Source organism: Balaenoptera ricei, chromosome 12, assembly GCF_028023285.1.
Source record: "Balaenoptera ricei isolate mBalRic1 chromosome 12, mBalRic1.hap2, whole genome shotgun sequence".
NCBI lineage: Eukaryota > Metazoa > Chordata > Mammalia > Artiodactyla > Balaenopteridae > Balaenoptera > Balaenoptera ricei.
In genome coordinates this window covers 43,892,362-43,911,976 of record NC_082650.1, presented here as the reverse complement: position 1 = coordinate 43,911,976, position 19,615 = coordinate 43,892,362, and the positions used below count along the sequence as shown (strand labels likewise).

Below are 19,615 nucleotides of genomic sequence, written 5' to 3'. Positions count from 1 at the left end.
AAACATCACCACAAGGCTTCCCTGGTGGCGCAGTGGTTGAGAGTCTGCCTGCCAATGCAGGAGACACGGGTTCGAGCCCTGGTCTGAGAGGCTCCCACATGCCGCGGAGCAACTGGGCCCGTGAGCCGCAGCTACTGAGCCTGTGCATCTGGAGCCTGTGCTCCGCAACAAGAGAGGCCGCGATAGTGAGAGGCCTGCGCACCGCGATGAGGAGTGGCCCCCCGCTCGCCACAACGAGAGAAAGCCCTTGCACAGAAACGAAGACCCAACACAGCCAAAAATAAATAAATAAATTTAAAAAAAAAAAAAACCAAAAAACATCATCACAAGGCCTTTCATAAATACATACATCATCAGTTCAGCAATCCAAGTATAGCCACCAGCTTGGCCTCACTATTCTCAAAATGCTTCTCTTGCATTCATTCATGCGCCAAATATTTACTAAGGTTCTGAGAGCAGTGCTCACCCTGTACTTACCTGAGTTAAGAGAGAGCACATGCCTCGGCTCTTGCCAGGAACTGAGAGGAGCTGAGTGCCACTAACGAGAACTAGGGTTGAATATAGCCCAGCTAGCGGTCCCTGCCCCAAAACAGCCCATCCAGTCACCCAGTGCCCTTCTCAAAGCCACACTGCTGCGTTCATGGCCCGCTACAGATCTCTCATCTCCCACTATGGGTCTCTCGCCCAGCCTCTCCCTATTCTGGGAATAAATTCCCCTAGAGGCTTTAAAGATTTTTCACTCTGCTTTTTGGTATTCTGCAATTTTACCACTTTGTGTTGGGCTATAAATTCATTTGTATTCACTTGGGACTTGTGCTTCTAGAATCTTAGGATTCATTCATCTTTATCAACTGTGAAAAAGTCTCAGCCCCTTTTTTCCAATACTACTTGCCTCTTTGCTGTTTTCTTTATTCAGTCCTGGAATTCCTGTTGAATGCTCATTGGACCTTCTCATTCTATCCCCCATGTCTCTTCATCCCTCTTATTTTCCATCTCTTTATCGTTCTGTGCTGCGTTCTAGGTAAATTCCTGAAAGACAACATGGCACAGTTGTTGAGTGCATGGTGGACAAGGCACCAGAACTTCTCTGCACCTGTTTCCTTGCTTGTTACCTGGGGGAAAAAAAATACTCTCCCCCTACCTATGGCTGTTACGAAGATTAAATGAAGCTTTCAGAGCACCGTCTGGCCCACATGATGCACTGTATAAGATTACATATTACACTCCAGTTTCTTAAACTTTTTTTTTTAGTTTTATTTATTCATTTATTTATTTATTTATGGCTGTTTTGGATCTTCGTTTCTGCGCGAGGGCTTTCTCCAGTTGTGGCAAGTGGGGGCCACTCCTCATCGTGGTGCGCGGGCCTCTCACTATCGTGGCCTCTCCTGTCGCGGAGCACAGGCTCCAGACGCGCAGGCTCAGTAATTGTGGCCCACGGGCCCATTTGCTCCGCGGCATGTAGGATATTCACGGACCAGGGCTCGAACCCGTGTCCCCTGCATTGGCAGGCAGACTGTCAACCACTGCGCCACCAGGGAAGCCCCTCATTGAGGTTTTAATGTCAATTATAAAAAAATTTCTGGAGGGTCTACTGATTATTTTTCAAGTCTTCCCTTTTCTACACTGTCTTGGTATTTTCTTTGGCTTTGATTCCTTCTTTTAATCATTTGAAACCTACTAATTTTACATTCTCTTTGATTTTTCTGTTATCTTCATCTCATTTAGAGTAAAAGCCAAAGTCTGTGCAGTGATTTATAAGGCTCTGTCAACGCTGTCCAGTAAAACTTTTGCAAGAATGGAAATACGCTCTGAGCTGCTCAGTAGGGTAGCCACCAGCCACGTGTGGCTGTGGAGCACTGGAAATGTGGCTGGGGTGACTGAGGAATAAATTTTTAATTTTTTTGAATTTTCATTTATTTAAATGTAGATGGCCACATGTAGCTACTGTGTTGGACAGGACAAATCTGTGATCTGCACCCCCCCATCGTGCTGTCACCTCTCTGACCTCATCTCCCACTTCTCCCACCTTGTTTACCCCATGCCAGCCACGTGGGCCCTCTGGCTGTCACCTACATGTGCCAGGGACACACTCTGCACTTGCCGTTCTCTTCCTGGAAAGCTGTTCCCCTAGAGAGCTGCACGGCTTGTTCTTTTAACCTCTGTCAAGTCTGTACTCCACTGAAACCTCCATGACCTCTTCCTTCCTCTCCCTGTCAGAAAACTGCACATTTCTCCTCTAACACATTTTCTATCTCCTTTCCTACTTTACTTTTCTCCTTAATGTGTGTCGCTAATCCGGCACAGTTTTATTTTCTTGCTTATTATCTGACTCTCCCACTAGCCATATCCCATGAGGGGAATGACTTTTGTCTGTTTTGTTCCCTGCATATTCCCAGCACTTAGGACAGTGTTCAAGAAGTATTTGCTCAGTGAAGGAACAAGTAGAAGTTCTTGAGGCTCTGTCCTGTTTGTTGTTTCTACCGACTCTTGTTTGTGATGGTTTGTGTCTTTGTGTGGTCTCAGACTTTTGATTGTGAGCCATCCCTCAGCAGGGCTTTTTCCTCCTTGTGAAAACTTCATGATAATGTCCTTTCTGAGGGGTTTTGAATTTGTATCTGTCAGGTACACCAGGTGGGTCTGCCAGATAAAATACAGGATACACAGTTAAGTTTGAATTTCAGATAAAAAACAAATAATTCTTTAGTTCAAGTATGTTCTGTGCAATGGGACAGATTTATACTAAAAAATTATTCATGTCCTATAATTTTTATTTGCTAAATCTGGCAACCCTAATACCAGGAGTATCACCCACCCTGCACCGGTTTGTATTTTAACTTTTGGATTGGTGGTTCCTAGACTATACTGAAAGTTTAGACCCAAGCCTGTGTGCAGCACAGCCCTCTGGTTTTAATTCCTCAGGGGAGACTGCCCTTGTCACCCAGGGTCATTCATTCATCCTTCGTTGTCTTATTGGGCAGATTTTTTCAGGTTCACTCTTTCACTGTTCCTGCCATGCCTAACCGCAAATCTTGTCTCCTATCCCTTCCTGGAGGTTAAATACCCAGCGTCTAAGGAACTGAAACCCTCCCCAACCCCAGGATGCCCAGAGCCTCAGCTCCAGTCAGTGCTTGGCACTCTACTTGTCAGTTTCTTCTTTGATTCTGATACCTGGGTATTTCCCTTTATTTCTTAAGATTAGCTGGGCCTTTTAAAGAATTCTGATTTTATTTTACCCAGGAATTCAGACAGTTTTTCTTATCTAGTCTGCCATCTTGGAATGATACCTCCCCAACAGACAGAAGATATCATATTTATTGCAAATAGCACAGGCTTTAGAACCATATAGAACTCAGGTTTAACCTGGGATTTAATCTTTTTTTTTTTTTAAACGTTTCTTTAATTAACTAATTAATTAATATTTATTTTTGGCTGTGTTGGGTCTTCGTTTCTGTGCCAGGGCTTTCTCTAGTTGCGGCAAGCGGGGGCCACTCTTCATCGCGGTGCGCGGGCCTCTCACTGTCGCGGCCTCTCCCGTTGCGGAGCACAGACTCCAGACGCGCAGGCTCAGTAGTTGTGGCTCACGGGCCCAGTTGCTCCGCGGCATGTGGGATCTTCCCAGACCAGGGCTCGAACCCGTGTCCCCTGCATTGGCAGGCAGATTCCCAACCACTGCGCCACCAGGGAAGCCCCTAATCTTTTTAAATACATGATTTCAGGCACATTATACAGGTGTTAAATTAGTTAAACAAGGAGGACATGAGACTGATGTGGCTCTAATGCCATGGCAGCCTAGGTAAGCAAACCAAAATCTAAGCCTGTAAATAACTCGAGGTTATGAAATGGAAACCTAAGGACAACCAATCACAAATAGCGAACTAGTCTTTACGCTCTAGCCAATCAAATAATTTCCTTTCTTTGCTTCCATACTTTCCATACTTTCTCTAAGTCTTTCTTCTGGCTCTTTTGGTGGAGTGCTCCTAACTACTTCCAGTTTGTCTCTACCCAATTAGAATCCATAAATGCTCAAATAAACTCTTTAAAATTTTAATATGCCTCAGTGTATCTTTTAACACTGGTGAGTTCTAAACCCACTTCTTAATCCCTAAAGTGGAAAGGATTATAAAAGGGCTGTTGTGAAGACTAATTATATCAGTGTTTTGCATAAAGAGGTGATCAATAAATACTGCCTCCTTTTCTTTCTGCCCAATGTGAAGTCTAAATTGTCTTGCAACACCATTTCTTTTAGTCCTTTTCAAGTGGAGGCTGCCTTTTCTCTTCAACCATCCCACAATGCACACCTTCCTCCTGATTCCCACTTCCCCATCCACTCTCTCCTTCAGCCCCATGCGAAACTCTCTGCCTTTATGATACTCGTGCCGGCTAGCTCTACCACCTTTTCTTCTCTGTGTGTCACCTAATATCTTCCAAGCCATTTTCCCCATTGACTGAGGACTGTCACCTAGCTCAATTCTTCTCCGTTTTTCCTCTATTAATCATGTTGAACAGTTCAGTGTCCAACATGGTCACTTTTATGATTTTTTGACATTTACTCTAGAAACCTGCAGTTCACTTAAACCACCTCCACACACGTCCACACTTGTTATCAGCAAGAACTCCAGCTTTGAAATCTTAATAATAATTCTGTCTCTGCTCAAAACCTCCAATTCTTCTGATTCCTCACCTTTTATCCTACTTATTCATTGATCTCATTAAGAGATTTAACTTAATTTCTTTAATGCCTCGATCCCATCATTTTCCTCTGGCTGCTAAGCTTTTTCAGTTGCCTCTTCTTCCCCATCCATCACTTGAACTGTTTTGTCTGAGCATTTTCATTCTATGGTCTCTCCTGGACTGCCAAACCTGAGGCCCCGACAACGTAAGCGCCCTTCAGGAAACCATCTTCACATCTCCATCACTGCAGCAGAAAAACACTGCGTAACTATTCACACAGGAGATCTTACCAACTCCCAGTTTCCAGTTTACCTGGGGCTCATTACTCCTCAACCCTTTCACTTATCTTGGATCCACTTCTTTTTCCATCTCTCTCAGCAGCTATTCCAAAGCAATGCCACTCTGCAGTTTCCCTTTGCTCTGAGATCTTGCCACCTGCTTCACCTAGAAAGTCACTAAAACCAGATCCTACAACCACCTGCCCATCCCTTTTCCCACGAAAAGCTGTATCTACTCCAGTCCTTCCGTCCTGTGTCGATGGAAAAGGTGTTTGAAACCTTCGCCCACTGCCTCTCCCTCACCTCTGATTTCCCTCCAATTATTTCCATTTCCTTATTTTCAACTTCTCCCTCTGAACTGGTATCTTCCTCTCGACCTATAAACTTGTTCAAATCTCTCACAAATGTAAAGAATTCTCCCTTAATATCCCAAGCCCTTCTAATTACCTGTCCTCTTTCTTCCAAGAACGATCTAAGCCTAGAATTTTCATATGCTTTATCTCCCATTCTTTTTTCTAATGGAATTTTTATTTTCTATAATAACCCTTTCCATTTGTTCAAGCCTTCTTCTGCATCCTTTCAGGGCATTTTAAATGGTCTTCATGTAATAATACACATTTTTGGTTTAATTTATGCTTAGGTGTTTTTTGTTGTCATTGTAAATGATCCCACACCCCTCCTTTTATATATCAAGAACCACTATGGCCCTAGTGGAAAAAAGCATGAATTCTGGGACTAGCCTGCCTGGGTTCAAATTCTGCTCTAGTTGTGTGACCAAGAAAATGTTATTTTACCTCTCTCTGACTCCATTTCCTTATTTCTAAATGAAGATCATAATAATATATACCTCATGGGGTTATGGTGAACACTGCAAGAGTTAATACATGTAAAACCTTTAGAACAGTGCCTGACCCATGATAAGCACTATGTTGGTATTAGCAGTTACAGACATATATATTTTAATATATAATTAATTTTTTGTCCTGATTGATTTGTTTACATACTGCTCCTTTACTAAATTCCTTACTTCTAGTAGTTTTTAGTTGATTTAGTTTTTTGGGAATGTGATCATAATGTCTGCAAATAGTGCTGATGCAACCTCCTTTATAATACTTATATGTACATTTAATTCCTCCAGTGCCATATTAAATGCTTCTAGTATCTCCCTACTAAACATGATGCTGGCTTTGGGGCATAGATTATGTTGGGGTATATGTTATTAGGTTATGTCCCTTTTTTCCCCTCACCAAGAATGGGTATTGAATTTGACCAATGCCTTTTCAGCATCTATGGAATCAGAAGCAAATGATTTTCTTCCCTAGGATCCCTCTCTAGACCCAGCCAAATGATTAATTATACCATTAGATGCCCTAACGTTAAACATTTGGTTATGGTGTATGAGTCTATTAAAGTGCTGCTGAATTCACGTGATAACATTTTATTTAGAATTTTTCCATTAATATTCTTTTTCAAGATACCCTTTCATTTTGTTCTTTGTGTCAATCCTTATCAGGTTTTTTTTAGCTTGACAAAAACAATTTAGAAGTTTTCTTCTCTTCCTGGGTTCTTTGCTTGCTAGGCATTAGAATTATCTGCCCTTTAAAGGTTTAGTAGTATTGCCCTGTGAAACTATATATTGGAGTAATTTGTCAGGGTTGGCAGCAATCTGACAATTTTTTTCTATTTTTTTCCTAGGGAAATCTGTTTAGATTTTTAAACTTCAGTTTTGGTAGACTGTATTCTCTTAGAAAAGTTTTCAAATTTATTCATATGGAATTGAACAAAACAGTCTTTCATTATCCTTTTACTTCCCCCTGCTTTTATGGCTATTTCTCCCTTATTTCCTATTTTGTGCATTTGCCTTTAGTACTCTCCTTTTCATGACTGGTATAGCCAACAGTTTGTCTTTTTCCCCTGAAAAGTCAGTTTTTAATTTTTTTTTAGTTCTACTATTTTCCCACTTTCAGAAGGTGATAATCCACTTGTTATAGCCATAGGCAGACGTAAAAATGCCCTTAACAATGGTGAGGATGACAATAGGAAGGCACCTAGTGACAATGACACTTCCCTGAATGTCACAAACATTGCTTACTGAAGAATTGGGGACCGTAGGCACACACACACACACACACACACACACACACACACACACACACACACACAGAACATTTGTGTGTATGGGGAGGGGGAATGCTACAGTCTCAAGGATCGAGGACTCTACTTGTAACTTGAGAAGTTCTTGCATTCTAACAGTCACTCAACTACGAAGAAACTATTTCTATTGAAATCCAGATCCAGCTCAACCATCATTTAAAAAAATCAAAACAGTTAGACTTCCCTGGTGGCGCAGTGGTTAAGAATCCACCTGCCAATGCAGCGGACACGGGTTCGAGCCCTGGTCCGGGAAGATCCCACATGCCGCAGAGCAACTAAGCCCGTGTGCCACAACTACTGAGCCTGCGCTCTAGAGCCCGAGAGCCACAACTACTGAGCCCACATGCCACAACTACTGAAACCTGCGCGCCTAGAGCCCGTGCTCCACAACAAGAGAAGCCACCGCAATGAAAAGCCCGTGCACCACAACGAAGAGTAGCCCCTGCTGGCCACAACTAGAGAAAGTCCACGTGCAGCAATGAAGACCCAACACAGCCAAAAAATAAATAAATTAATTAATTAAAAAAAAAATCAAAACAGAATCAATCCTAGGCTTCATCAAACCTTGCACCATTTAAGAAAAATAAAAATAATTATTGGGAGAGCAAGACTGAAAAACCAACAATTTCATCTGTATTTTCTTTTTCCCTCTTTGAATATGGCCTATTAAAGATGAACCAAGAGATGGATTTGAGTTCTGCCTCTGACACTTACTAGCTGTGTGACCCTGGAAAGTAACATCTTTCCTGGTCCTCAGTTTGTTCATCCTCATAATAAAGAGTATTTTATTTGATAATCTTTATAAAGCCTTCCAGCTCTAACAATAGGTGGCAGTAAAATATCACATTTGGAATCTTCTGCCCCCTGCTGGCATTTTAGCAAATTGCAAATTTTACCTTTCCAAAGCATAGAGTCTAAGTTTTAGTTGTCTGTTTTACATTTCGTGTATCTAATTTTCCTTCTTAAAGTCCATTCATCTATCATCCTACTTAAAGGCTAAGGCTTTCTTTTATAACCAAATACCCTCTTAACTTGAACTTTAAAACAATCTTGTTAATTTTGCTGTTTAAATCTTCCTTGTCTCCTAGTTTCTTTGAAAGTTTTCTTGCAATCTCCACTATTGTGAGGGACTTTTATAATTTTCTTATGGTTCTATTTTTACTTTATAAATTTTTTTTTCATACAACTAACTCCTTATTTATTTATTTATTTATTTTTGGCTGTGTTGGGTCTTCGTTTCTGTGCGAGGACTTTCTCTAGTTGCGGCAAGCGGGGGGCCCCTCTTCATCGCGCTGCGCGGGCCTCTCACTATCGTGGCCTCTCTTGTTGCGGAGCACAGGCTCCAGACGCGCAGGCTCAGTAGTTGTGGCTCACGGGCCTAGTTGCTCCGTGGCATGTGGGATCTTCCCAGACCAGGGCTCGAACCCGTGTCCCCTGCATTGGCAGGCAGACTCTCAACCACTGCGCCACCAGGGAAGCCCCTACTTTATAAATTTTGAAGCTAGTTTAAATTGGCATATACAAGATTAGAATTATTTTCACATTGGAACGTGAAGGTAGCAGGATACAAAATTAATATACAGAAATCTGTTGTATTTCTTTACACGAACAATGAAATATCAGAAAGAGGAAGTAAAAAAAAAATCCCATTTAAATCACATCAAAAAACCCAAAAAACCAAAAAACCCAAAACCTAGGAATAAATTTAACCAAGCAGGTGAAAGACCTATAAGCAGAAAACTAGAAAACATTTATAAAGGAAACTGAAGATGATTCAAAGAAATGGGAAGATATCCCATGCTCTTGGATTGGAATAATTAATATTGCTAAAATGGCTATACTACCCAAAGCAATCTACAGATTTACTTACTTATTTTATTATACAGTAGGTTCTTATTAACTATCTATTTTATACACATCAGTGTATACATGTCAACCCCAATCTCCCAATTCATCCCCCCAGCCCCCCACTCTACTTTCCCTCCTTGGTGTCCATACGTTTGTTCTCTACATCTGTGTCTCAATTTCTGCCCTGCAAACCGGTTCATCTGTACCATTTTCTAGGTTCCACATATATGTGTTATTATACGATATTTGTTTTTCTCTTTCTGACTTACTTCACTCCGTATGACAGGCTCTAGGTCCATCCACGTCTCTACAAATGACCCAATATCATTTCTTTTTATGGCTGAGTAATATTCCATTGTATATATGTAACACATCTTCTCTATCCATCTGTCTGTCAATGGGCATTTAGGCTGCTTCCAGGACCTGGCTACAGTGCTGCAATGAACAATGGGGTGCATGTGTCTTTCTGAATTATGGTTTTCTCTGTGTATATGCCCAGTAGTGGAATTGCTGGGTCATATGGTAATTCTATTTTTAGTTTCTTAAGGAACCTACATACTGTTCTCCATAGTGGCTGTATCAATTTACATTCCCACCAACAGTGCAAGAGGGTTCCCTTTTCTCCACACTCTCTGCAGCATTTGCTGTTTGTAGATTTTCTAATGATGACTATTCTAACCGGTGTGAAGTGATACCTCATTGTAGTTTTGATTTGCATTTCTCTAACAATTAGTGATGTTGAGCAACTTTTCATGTGCTTCTTGGCCATTTGTATGTCTTCTATGGAGAAATGTCTATTTAGGTCTTCTGCCCATTTTTTGATTGGGTTGTTTGTTTTTTTAATATTGAGCTGCATGAGCTGTTTTTATATTTTGGAGATTACTCCTTTGCTGATTCGTTTGCAAATATTTTCTCCTATTCTGAGGGGTGTCTTTTTGTCTTGTTTACAGTTTCCTTCACTGTGCAAAAGCTTTTAAGTTTCATTAGGTCCCATTTGTTTATTTTTGTTTTTATTTCCATTACTCTAGGAGGTGGGTCAAAAAAGATCTCGCTGTGATTTATGTCAAAGAATGTTTCTCCTACGTTTTCCTCTAAGAGTTTTATAGTGTCCGGTCTTACATTTAGGTCTTTAATCCACTTTGAGTTTATTTTTCTGTATGATGTTAGGCAGTGTTCTAATTTCATTCTTTTACATGTAGCTGTCCAGTTTTCCCAGCACTACTTATTGAAGAGACTGTCTTTTCTCCATTGTATATCCTTGCCTCCTTTGTCATTAGTTGACCATAGGTGTGTGGGTTTACCTCTGGGCTTTCTATCCTGTTCCATTGATCTATATTTCCGTTTTTGTGCCAGTACCATATAGTTTTGATTACTGTAGCTTTGTAGTATAGTCTGAAGTCAGGGAGGCTGATTGCTCTAGTTCTGTTTTTTTCCCTCAAGATTGCTTTGGCTATTCAGGGTCTTTTGTGTTTCCATACAAATTTTAAGATTTTTTGTTCTCGTTCTGTGAAAAATGCCATTGGTAATTTGATAGGGATTGTACTGAATCTGTGGATTGCTTTGGGTAGTATATTCATTTTCACAATATTGATTCTTCCAATCCAAGAACATGGTATATCTCTCCATCTGTTTGTGTCATCTTTGATCTCTTTCATCAGTGTCGTATAGTTTTCTGAGTACAGGTCTTTTACCTCCTTAGGTAGGTTTATTCCTAGGTATTTCATTCTTTTTGTTGCAGTGGTAAATGGGATTGTTTCCTTAACTTCTCTTTCTGATCTTTTGTTGTTAGTGTATAGGAATGCAAGAGATTTCTGTGCATTAATTTTGTGTCCTGCAACTTTACCAAATTCACTGATCTAGTAGTTTTCTGGTGGCATCTTTAGGATTCTCTATGTATAGTATCATGTCATCTGCAAACAGTGACAGTTTTACTTCTTCTTTTCCAATTTGTATTCCTTTTATTTTTTTTCTTCTCTGATTGTTGTGGCTAGGACTTCCAAAACTACGTTGAATAATAGTGGCAAGAGTGGACATCCTTGTCTTGTTCCTGATCTTAGTGGAAATGGTTTCAGTTTTTCACCACTGAGAATGATGTTTGCTGTGGGTTTGTCGTATATGGCCTTTATTAGGCTGAGGTAGGTTCCCTCTATGCCCACTTTCTGGAGAGGTTTTATCATAAATGGGTGTTGAATTTTGTCAAAAGCTTTTTCTGCATCTATTGAGATGATCATATGGTTTTTCTTCTTCAATTTGTTAATATGGTGTATCACATTCATTGATTTGCGTATATTGAAGAATCCTCGCATCCCTGGGATACATCTCACTTGATCAGGGTGTATGATCCTTTTAATGTGTTGTTGGATTCTGTTTGCTAGTATTTTGTTCAGGACTTTTGCATCTATATTCATCAGTGATATTGGTCTGTAATTTTCTTTTTTTGTAGTATCTTTGTCTGGTTTTGGTATCAGGGTGATGGTGGCCTCATAGAATGAGTTTGGGAGTGTTCCTTCCCTTGCAATTTTTTGGAAGAGTTTGAGAAGGATGGGTGTTAGCTCTTCTCTAAATGTTTGATAGAATTTACCTGTGAAGCCATCTGGTCCTGGACTTTTGTTTGTTGGAAGATTTTTTTTTTTTTTTTTGGCTGTGATGGGTCTTCGTTTCTGTGCGAGGGCTTTCTCTAGTTGCAGCGAGCGGGGGCCACTCTTCATTGCGGTGCGCAGGCCTCTCACTGTCGCGGCCTCTCTTGTTGCGGAGCACAGGCTCCAGACGCGCAGGCTCAGTAGTTGTGGCTCACGGGCCCAGTTGCTCCATGGCACGTGGGATCTTCCCAGACCAGGGCTCGAACCCGTGTCCCCTGCATTGGCAGGCAGATTCTCAACCACTGCGCCACCAGGGAAGCCCTTGTTGGAAGATTTTTAATCACAGTTTCAATTTCATTACTTGTGATTGGTCTGTTCATATTTTTTATTTCTTCCTGGTTCAGTCTTGGAGGGTTATACCTTTCTAAAATTTGTCCATTTCTTCCAGGTTGTCCATTTTATTGGCATAGAGTTGCCTGTAGTAGTCTCGTGATGCTTCGTATTTCTGTTGTGTCCATTGTAACTTCTCCTTTTTCATTTCTAATTTTATTGATTTGAGTCCTCTCCCTCTTTTTCTTGATGAGTCTGGCTAAAGGTTTATCAATTTTGTTTATCTTCTCAAAGAATCTGCTTTTAGTTTTATTGATTTTTGCTATTGTTTTATTTATTTCTATTTCATTTATTTCTGCTCTGACTTTTATGATTTCTTTCCTTCTACTAACTTTCAGTTTTGTTTGTTCTTCTTTCTCTAGTTCCTTTAGGTGTAAGGTTAGATTGTTTATTTGAGATTTTTCTTGTTTCTTGAGGTAGGATTGTATTGCTATAAACTTCTCTCTTAGAACTGCTATTGCTGCATCCCATAGGTTTTGGATGGTCGTGTTTTCGTTGTCATTTGTCTCTAAGTATTTTTTGATTTCCTCTTTAATTTCTTCAGTGATCTCTTGGTTATTTAGTAATGTATTGTTTAGCCTCCATGTGTTTGCGTTTTTTACGGTTTTTTTCCCGTAATTTATTTCTAATCTTATAGCGTTGTGGTCGGAAAACACGCTTGATATGATTTCAATTTCCTTAAATTTACCAAGGCTTGATTTGTGACCCAAGATATGATCTATCCTGGAGAATGTTCCATGTGCACTTGAGAAGAAAGTGTAATCTGCTATTTTCGGATGGAATGTCCTAAAAATATCAATTAACTCTATCTGGTCTATTGTGTCATTTAAAGCTTCTGTTTCCTTATTTATTTTCACTTTGGATGATCTGTCCATTGGTGTAAGTGAGGTGTTAAAGTCCCCCACTATTATTGTTACTGCCAATTTCCTCTTTTATAGCTGTTAGCATTTGCCTTAGGTGCTCCTATGTTGGGTGCATATGTAAGTGTTATATCTTCTTCTTGGACTGATCCCTTGATCATTATGAAGTGTCCTTTCTTGTCTCTTGCAACATTCTTTATTTTAAAGTCTATTTTATCTGATATGAGTAGTGTTACTCCAACTTTCTTTTGATTTCCATTTGCATGGAATATCTTTTTCCATCCCCTCACTTTCAGTCTGTAAGTGTCCCTAGGTCTAAAGTGGGTCTCTTGTAGACAGCATATATATGGGTCTTGTTTTTGTATCCATTCAGTGAGCCTGTGTCTTTTGGTTGGAGCATTTAGTCCATTTACATTTAAGGTAATTATTGATATGTATGTTCCTATGACCATTTTCTTAATTGTTTTGGGTTTGTTTTTGTAGGTCCTTTTCTTCTCTTGTGTTTCCCACTTAGAGAAGTTCCTTTAGCATTTGTTGTAGAGCTGGTTTGGTGGTGCTGAATTCTCTTAGCTTTTGTTTGTGTGTAAAGCTTTTGATTTCTCCATCAAATCGGAATGAGATCCTTGCTGTGTAGAGTAATCTTGGTCGTAGTTTCTTTCCTTTTATCACTTTAAATATATCATGGCACGCCCTTCTGGCTTGTAGAGTTTCTGCTGAGAAATCAGCTGTTAACGTTACGGGAGTTCCCTTGTATGTTATTTGTCATTTTTCCCTTGCTGCTTTCAGTAATTTTTCTTTGTCTTTAATTTTTGTCAATTTGATTACTATGTGTCTTGGTGTGTTTCTCCTTGGGTTTATCGTTCCTCGGACTCTCTGTGCTTCCTGAACTTGGGTGGCTATTTCCTTTCCCATGTTAGGGAAGTTTTCGACTATAATCTCTTCCAATATTTTCTCAGGTCCTTTCTCTCTCTCTTCTCCTTCTGGGACCCCTATAATGCGAACCTTGGTGTGTTTAATGTTGTCCCAGAGGTCTCTTAGGCTGTGTTCGTTTCTTTTCATTCTTTTTTCTTTATTCTGTTGCGTGGCAGTGAATTCCACCATTCTGTCTTCCAGGTCACTTATCCATTCTTCTGCCTCAGTTATTCTGCTATTGATTCCTTCTATTGCATTTTTCATTTCAGTTATTGTATTGTTCATCTCTGTTTATTCTTTAATTCTTCTAGGTCTTTGTTAAACATTTTTTGCATCTTCTCCATCTTTGCCTCCTTTCTTTTTCTTTGGTCCTGGATCATCTTCACTATCATTATTCTGAATTCTTTTTCTGGGAGGTTGCCTATGTCCACTTCATTTAGTTGTTTTTCTGAGGTTTTATCTTGTTCCTTCATCTGATACATAGTCCTCTGCCTTTTCATTTTGTCTTTCTGTGAATGTGGTTTTCGTTCCACAGGCTGCAGGACTGTAGTTCTTCTTGCTTCTGCTGTCTGCCCTCTGGTGGATGAGGCTATCTAAGAGGCTTGTGCCAGCTTCCTGATGGGAGGGACTGGTGGTGGGTAGAGCTAGGTGTTGCTCTGGTGGGCAGATCTCACTAAAACTTTAATCCGATTCTCTGCTGATGGGTGGGACTGCGTTCCCTCCCTGTTGGTTGTTCAGCCTGAGGCAACCCAGCACTGGAACCTGCAGGCTCTTTGGTGGGGCTAATGGTGGACTCCAGGAGGGCTCATCCCAAGGAGTACTTCCCAGAACTTCTGCTGCCAGTGAGTGTCCTTGTCCTCGCAGTGAGCCAGAGCTGCCCCCCGCCTCTGCAAGAGGCCCTCCAACACCAACAGGCAGGCCTGGCTCAGTCTCCTATGGGGTCAGTGCTCCTTCCCCCTGGGTCTCAATGTGCACACTACCCTGTGTGTGCCCTTCAAGAGTGGAGTCTCTGTTTCTCCCAGTCCTGTCGAAGTCCTGCAATCAAATCCCGCTAGCCTTCAAAGTCTGATTCTCTGGGAATCCTCCTCCCGTTGCCAGACACCCAGGTTGGGAAGCCTGACATGGGGCTCAGAACCTTCACTCCAGTGGGTGGACGTCTGTGGTATAATTGTTCTCCAGTTTGTGAGTCACCCACCCAGCGATTATGGGATTTGATTTTATTGTGATTGCGCCCCTCCTACTGTCTCATTGTGGCTTTTCCTTTATCTTTGTATGTGGGGTATCTTTTTTGCTGAGCTCCAGTGTCTTCCTGACATGATTGTTCAGCAGTTAATTGTGATTCCCGTGCTCTTGCAAGAGGGAGTCAATCTACAGATTTAATGGGATCCCTATCAAAATACCCATGACATTTCTCAAAGAACTGGAATAAATAATAATAAAATTTATACAGAACCACAAAAGGCCCAGAAATGTCAAAACAACTGTGAGGGGCTTCCCTGGTGGCACAGTGGTTGAGAATCTGCCTGCCAATGCGGGGGACATGGGTTCGAGCCCTGGTCTGGGAAGATCCCACATGCCGCGGAGTGACTAGGCCCGTGAGCCACAATTGCTGAGCCTGCGCGTCTGGAGGCTGTGCCCTGCAACAAGAGAGGCCGCGATGGTGAGAGGCCTGCGCACTGCGATGAAGAGTGGCCCCCACTTGCCGCAACTGGAGAAAGCCCTCGCACAGAAACGAAGACCCAACACAGCCATAAATAAATAAATAAATAAATAAAATTAAAAAAAAAAAAACAACTGTGAGGAAAAAGAACAAAGCTGGAGGCATAATCATTCCAGACTTCAGACAATACTACAAAGCTACAGTAATCAAAACAGCGTGGTGTTGGTACAAAAACAGACATATAGATCAATGGAAAAGAACACAGAGCCCAGAAATAAACCCACACACCTATGGTCAATTAATCTACAACAAAGGAGGCAAGAATATACAATGAAGAAAAGACAGTCTCTTCAACACGTGGTGCTAGGCAAGCTGGACAGCTACATGTAAATCAGTGAAATTAGAACCTCTCATCACACCACATGCAAAACTAAACTCAAAATGGTTTGTCATGACACCATAAAACTCCTAGAAGAGAATATAGAGAAAACATTCTTGGACATAAATTGTAGCCGTATTTTCTTAGATCAGTTTCCCAAGGCAAAAGAAATAAAAGCAAAAATAAGCAAATTGAACCTAATCAAACTTAAAAGCTTTTGCACAGCAAAGGAAACCATTAACAAAAGAAAAAGACAACATATGGAATGGGAGAAAATATTTGCAAACAATCCGACTGACATTAGTATCCAAAATATATACAAACAGCTCATACAACTCAATATCAAAACAACGAACAACCCAATCAGAAAATGCACAGAAGACCTAAGTAGACATTGCTCCAAAGAAGATATAGACAGTTCCCCAAGGAAGACATTCAGATGGCCAACAGGCACATGAAAAGATGCTCAACTTTGCTAATTATTAGAGAAATGCAAATTAAAACCACAATGAGGTATCACTTCACACCAGTCGGAATGGATGTCATCAAAAAGTGTACAAATAATAAATGCTGGAGGGCGTGGAGAAAAGGAAACCCTCCTACACTCTTGGTAGAAATGTAAATTGGTGCAGTCACTATGGAAAACTGTATGGAGGTTCCTTAAAAAACTGAAAGTAGAGCTACCATATGATCCAGCAATCTCACTCCTGGGCATGTATCCAGAAAAGATGAAAACTCTAATCTGAAAAGATACATGCACCCCAATGTTCATAGCGGCATTATTTACAATAGCCAAGACATGGAAACAACCCAAGGCCCATCAACAGACGACTGGTTTAAGAAGATGTGGTATATGTATACAATGGAATACTACCCAGCCATAAAAAAGAATGAATTATTGCTACTTGCAACAACATGAAACAACCTAGAGAATATTATATTAAGTGAAGTCAGACATAGAAAGATAAACATTATATGATATCACTTAAATATGAAATCTAAAAAATAATACAAATGAATCTATCTACAAAACAGAAACAGACTCAAAGACACAGAAAACAAACTTATGGTAAATCAAAGGGGAAAGGAGTGGGGAGGGATAAATTAGAAGTATGGAATTAACAGATACAAGTTACTATACATAAAACAGATAAACAACAAGGATTTATTGTATAGCAGAGGGAACTATATTCAATATCTTGTAACAACCTGTAATAGGAAATAATCTGAAGAAAAAATATATGTAACTGAATCACTTTGTTGTACACCTGAAACTAAAACAATATTGTAAACCTACTATAATTTAAAAAAAAAAAAAAAAGGAATATAAGTAGCTTTCTCCATGCCTGATAATGCTTTTTTTTTCCTTGAAGTCTATTCTCTCTGATATGAATGTAACTATCTCAGCTTGCCTTTGGAGAATATATGCCTAGTGTATCTTCTTTATCTTTTCACTTTCAAACTTTCTGTATCCTTAGGTATGTTCCTCATAAAGAACTTTTTGCTGGATTTTTTCCAATTTGAATCCTTTCTTTCAACTGGAGAGTTTAGCCCTTTATCAAGCACTGTCAAAAATCTAATCCCAGTAGCACTTCCTTGGCTTCTGCCAGGATACGCTAGCCAAATCTTACCTTTTTTGATGTGTGGTCTTTCTTCTCCCTTACCAGGCCCAGCACATCTGCAGCCAGGATTTGCTAGGATTTAACCCTAGTTATAGGCCTAGCAGCAAAGAGAGAGGAGAGTGGCAGTTACTGTCTTGGGCTGCGGGGGAGAGGGGGAAAAGGGTGGGAGGAGGAGTGGTGGGTAGCAGCCTCCGCAGCATCTTCCAGCATAAGCAGAGGTGACTTATTAGGGAAGGCTGGGCTGCTTCTGCAAGACTATAGGATGCAGAAGGGACTGCAGAGTCAACATCTTCAGGGGCATCCATCCAGGTGTCCCCATGGCATGTTTCAAGGTTCTAGGTTTTCCCTACCAGCACCTTGAATTTCACAAAATATAATGTGGCTGAACATTTAAGTCAAGTCTCTGAAGCTTTGTGACTGTAACAATTAGATGTTCCGCCTGAATCTCGGCTGTTTCAATCCTTCCATTGCAGGACAAAAGGCCTCCTTATGAGCTCCCCAGAGGTCCTTTGGCTCTCACATTTCAGTATTAACAGCTTGATAACATCCCTCAGTCTCTCATTATCCTTCTATAGGTCATCAATACAACCAAGCAGTAACCAGCCAATTCTGCTGTTTTTGTAGACACTGTCCTTTCCATATTTATCAAACGCCTGTCTCACTGAACTTCTAGAGAATTCCTCTCCATGGGGATATTTGCCTAAGTTACCACCTGTTTCTGGGGTCTCTAAGACCACCCCCAGGTTGAGCGAATTGCTAGAAGGGCCCACAGGACTAAGCATAGACCTGTACTCACAACTGTGATTTATTACAGAGAAAGAACACCAAGCAAAATCAGCAAAGGGAAAAGGCACGTGAACAAAGTGCAGATGAAATGAGCACGAGCTCCAAGAGTCTTCTCCCAATGGAGTCACACAGGATAAGCTTAATTCTTTCAGCAATGATGTATAATATGTATAAAGTACTGTCCACCAGGAAGCTGGCCTGAGCCTGGGCATAGGAGTCCAGGGTTTTTATTGTGCCCAGTCAAGTAGGCACTCTTTGCCTAGCATGTACCAAAATCCATGATTCCCAAAAGGAAAGCAGGTGTTCAGCATAAACCCTATTGTCTGCACAAACATTTCAGGCACAGTAAACCACTCTTATCAATTAGGGAATGGGGGAACACCCATGAAGTCCAAACTGCTGGACACTAGCCACAGGTGAACCTCAAAAGCAGGCCTTTCTAAGGATAACAGGTTCAGGCCTGCTTTGATAACTCTTTTCTGCACACCATCTGTGAAATATCTAGTAACTGAGCCATAACCTTGTGCCAAGGCCTATATGTACACCACTTACCGGCCAGGATGTCATCCTCTTCATCCTTTGGGAGGGAGATGAACCAGCTCCTAATCTCCTATGAACCAGTTTTCTCAGATTTCACTCCTGGTCCACTTGTGTTAGTCTGGGTCCTCCAAGAAGCAGATACCAAGACCAAAAACGGATCAGCTATAGAACAGACTTACTAGGGGCAGTGCTGGTGAGGAAAAACAGGGTGGGAGCTGGGGTTGGTAGGAGGCTGGAAGGCAACCAGCCCCTGATGCAGGCATGACCCCAGGTAAATGAAAGAAGGAAGGTTGGGTGAAAGTGACTTAGAGACTATAACGCAATCCTAAAGGAGTCTGGCAAGACCGTCAGGTAGTCTTCAAGCCAAAGTGAAGGATTCAACTCTCTGCCATGCTCAGTCCCTGGCTGGCAGCAGCGTGAGGCAGAGCCTGTGCGTTAATGTGGGGATGCAGAGTGCAGAGGCTGGAGGGCCTTCAGTCCCTTATGTTCCTTCCTGCTGGAGAGCTGAGGGGTGCATTCTCCTGGCTGCCACGACCATGACTGTAGCTCTCAAAATACACCTGAAAAAGATTTGTGATCAGACAAATATTTAGCACCAACAGCACATGGTAATTTGCAATAATACCTTTCAGCTAAAATTTTTTTAAAAAGGTTAATTATAAAACCCCTTAAATAAAATAATCTTTTTAATTTAATAAACAGAACAATATCCTATGTGGGTGAATTCTGGGGAAAAGACTTTTCCAAATTGCTTGGTGAATTGGAAGCTGATACACAGCATATTGTATTAGGACTAAATCAAAGTTACTCAATGACAAAAAAATAAATACTTCTAAATGTTCATAACTCAAGTAATTTTCTGAAATATGGTTTACATTAATTAATACTTAGAGTAAAATACCATTTGTGAGTTTTTCCTCCTGACTGACCTCAGAT

The 19,615-nt window shown here is 40.9% G+C and overlaps 1 long non-coding RNA gene across 1 annotated transcript; it reads right to left on the bottom strand.

The window, feature by feature from the left end:
* Positions 1-898: 898 nt before the first annotated feature.
* On the bottom strand, positions 899-19,213 carry LOC132375952 (uncharacterized). Its single transcript, XR_009506168.1, has 3 exons — positions 18,692-19,213; positions 17,363-17,450; positions 899-1,029 (listed from the first exon to the last, which is right to left on the bottom strand). It is a non-coding gene; the product is annotated as an uncharacterized LOC132375952 (long non-coding RNA).
* Between the last annotated feature and the right edge of the window lie 402 nt (positions 19,214-19,615).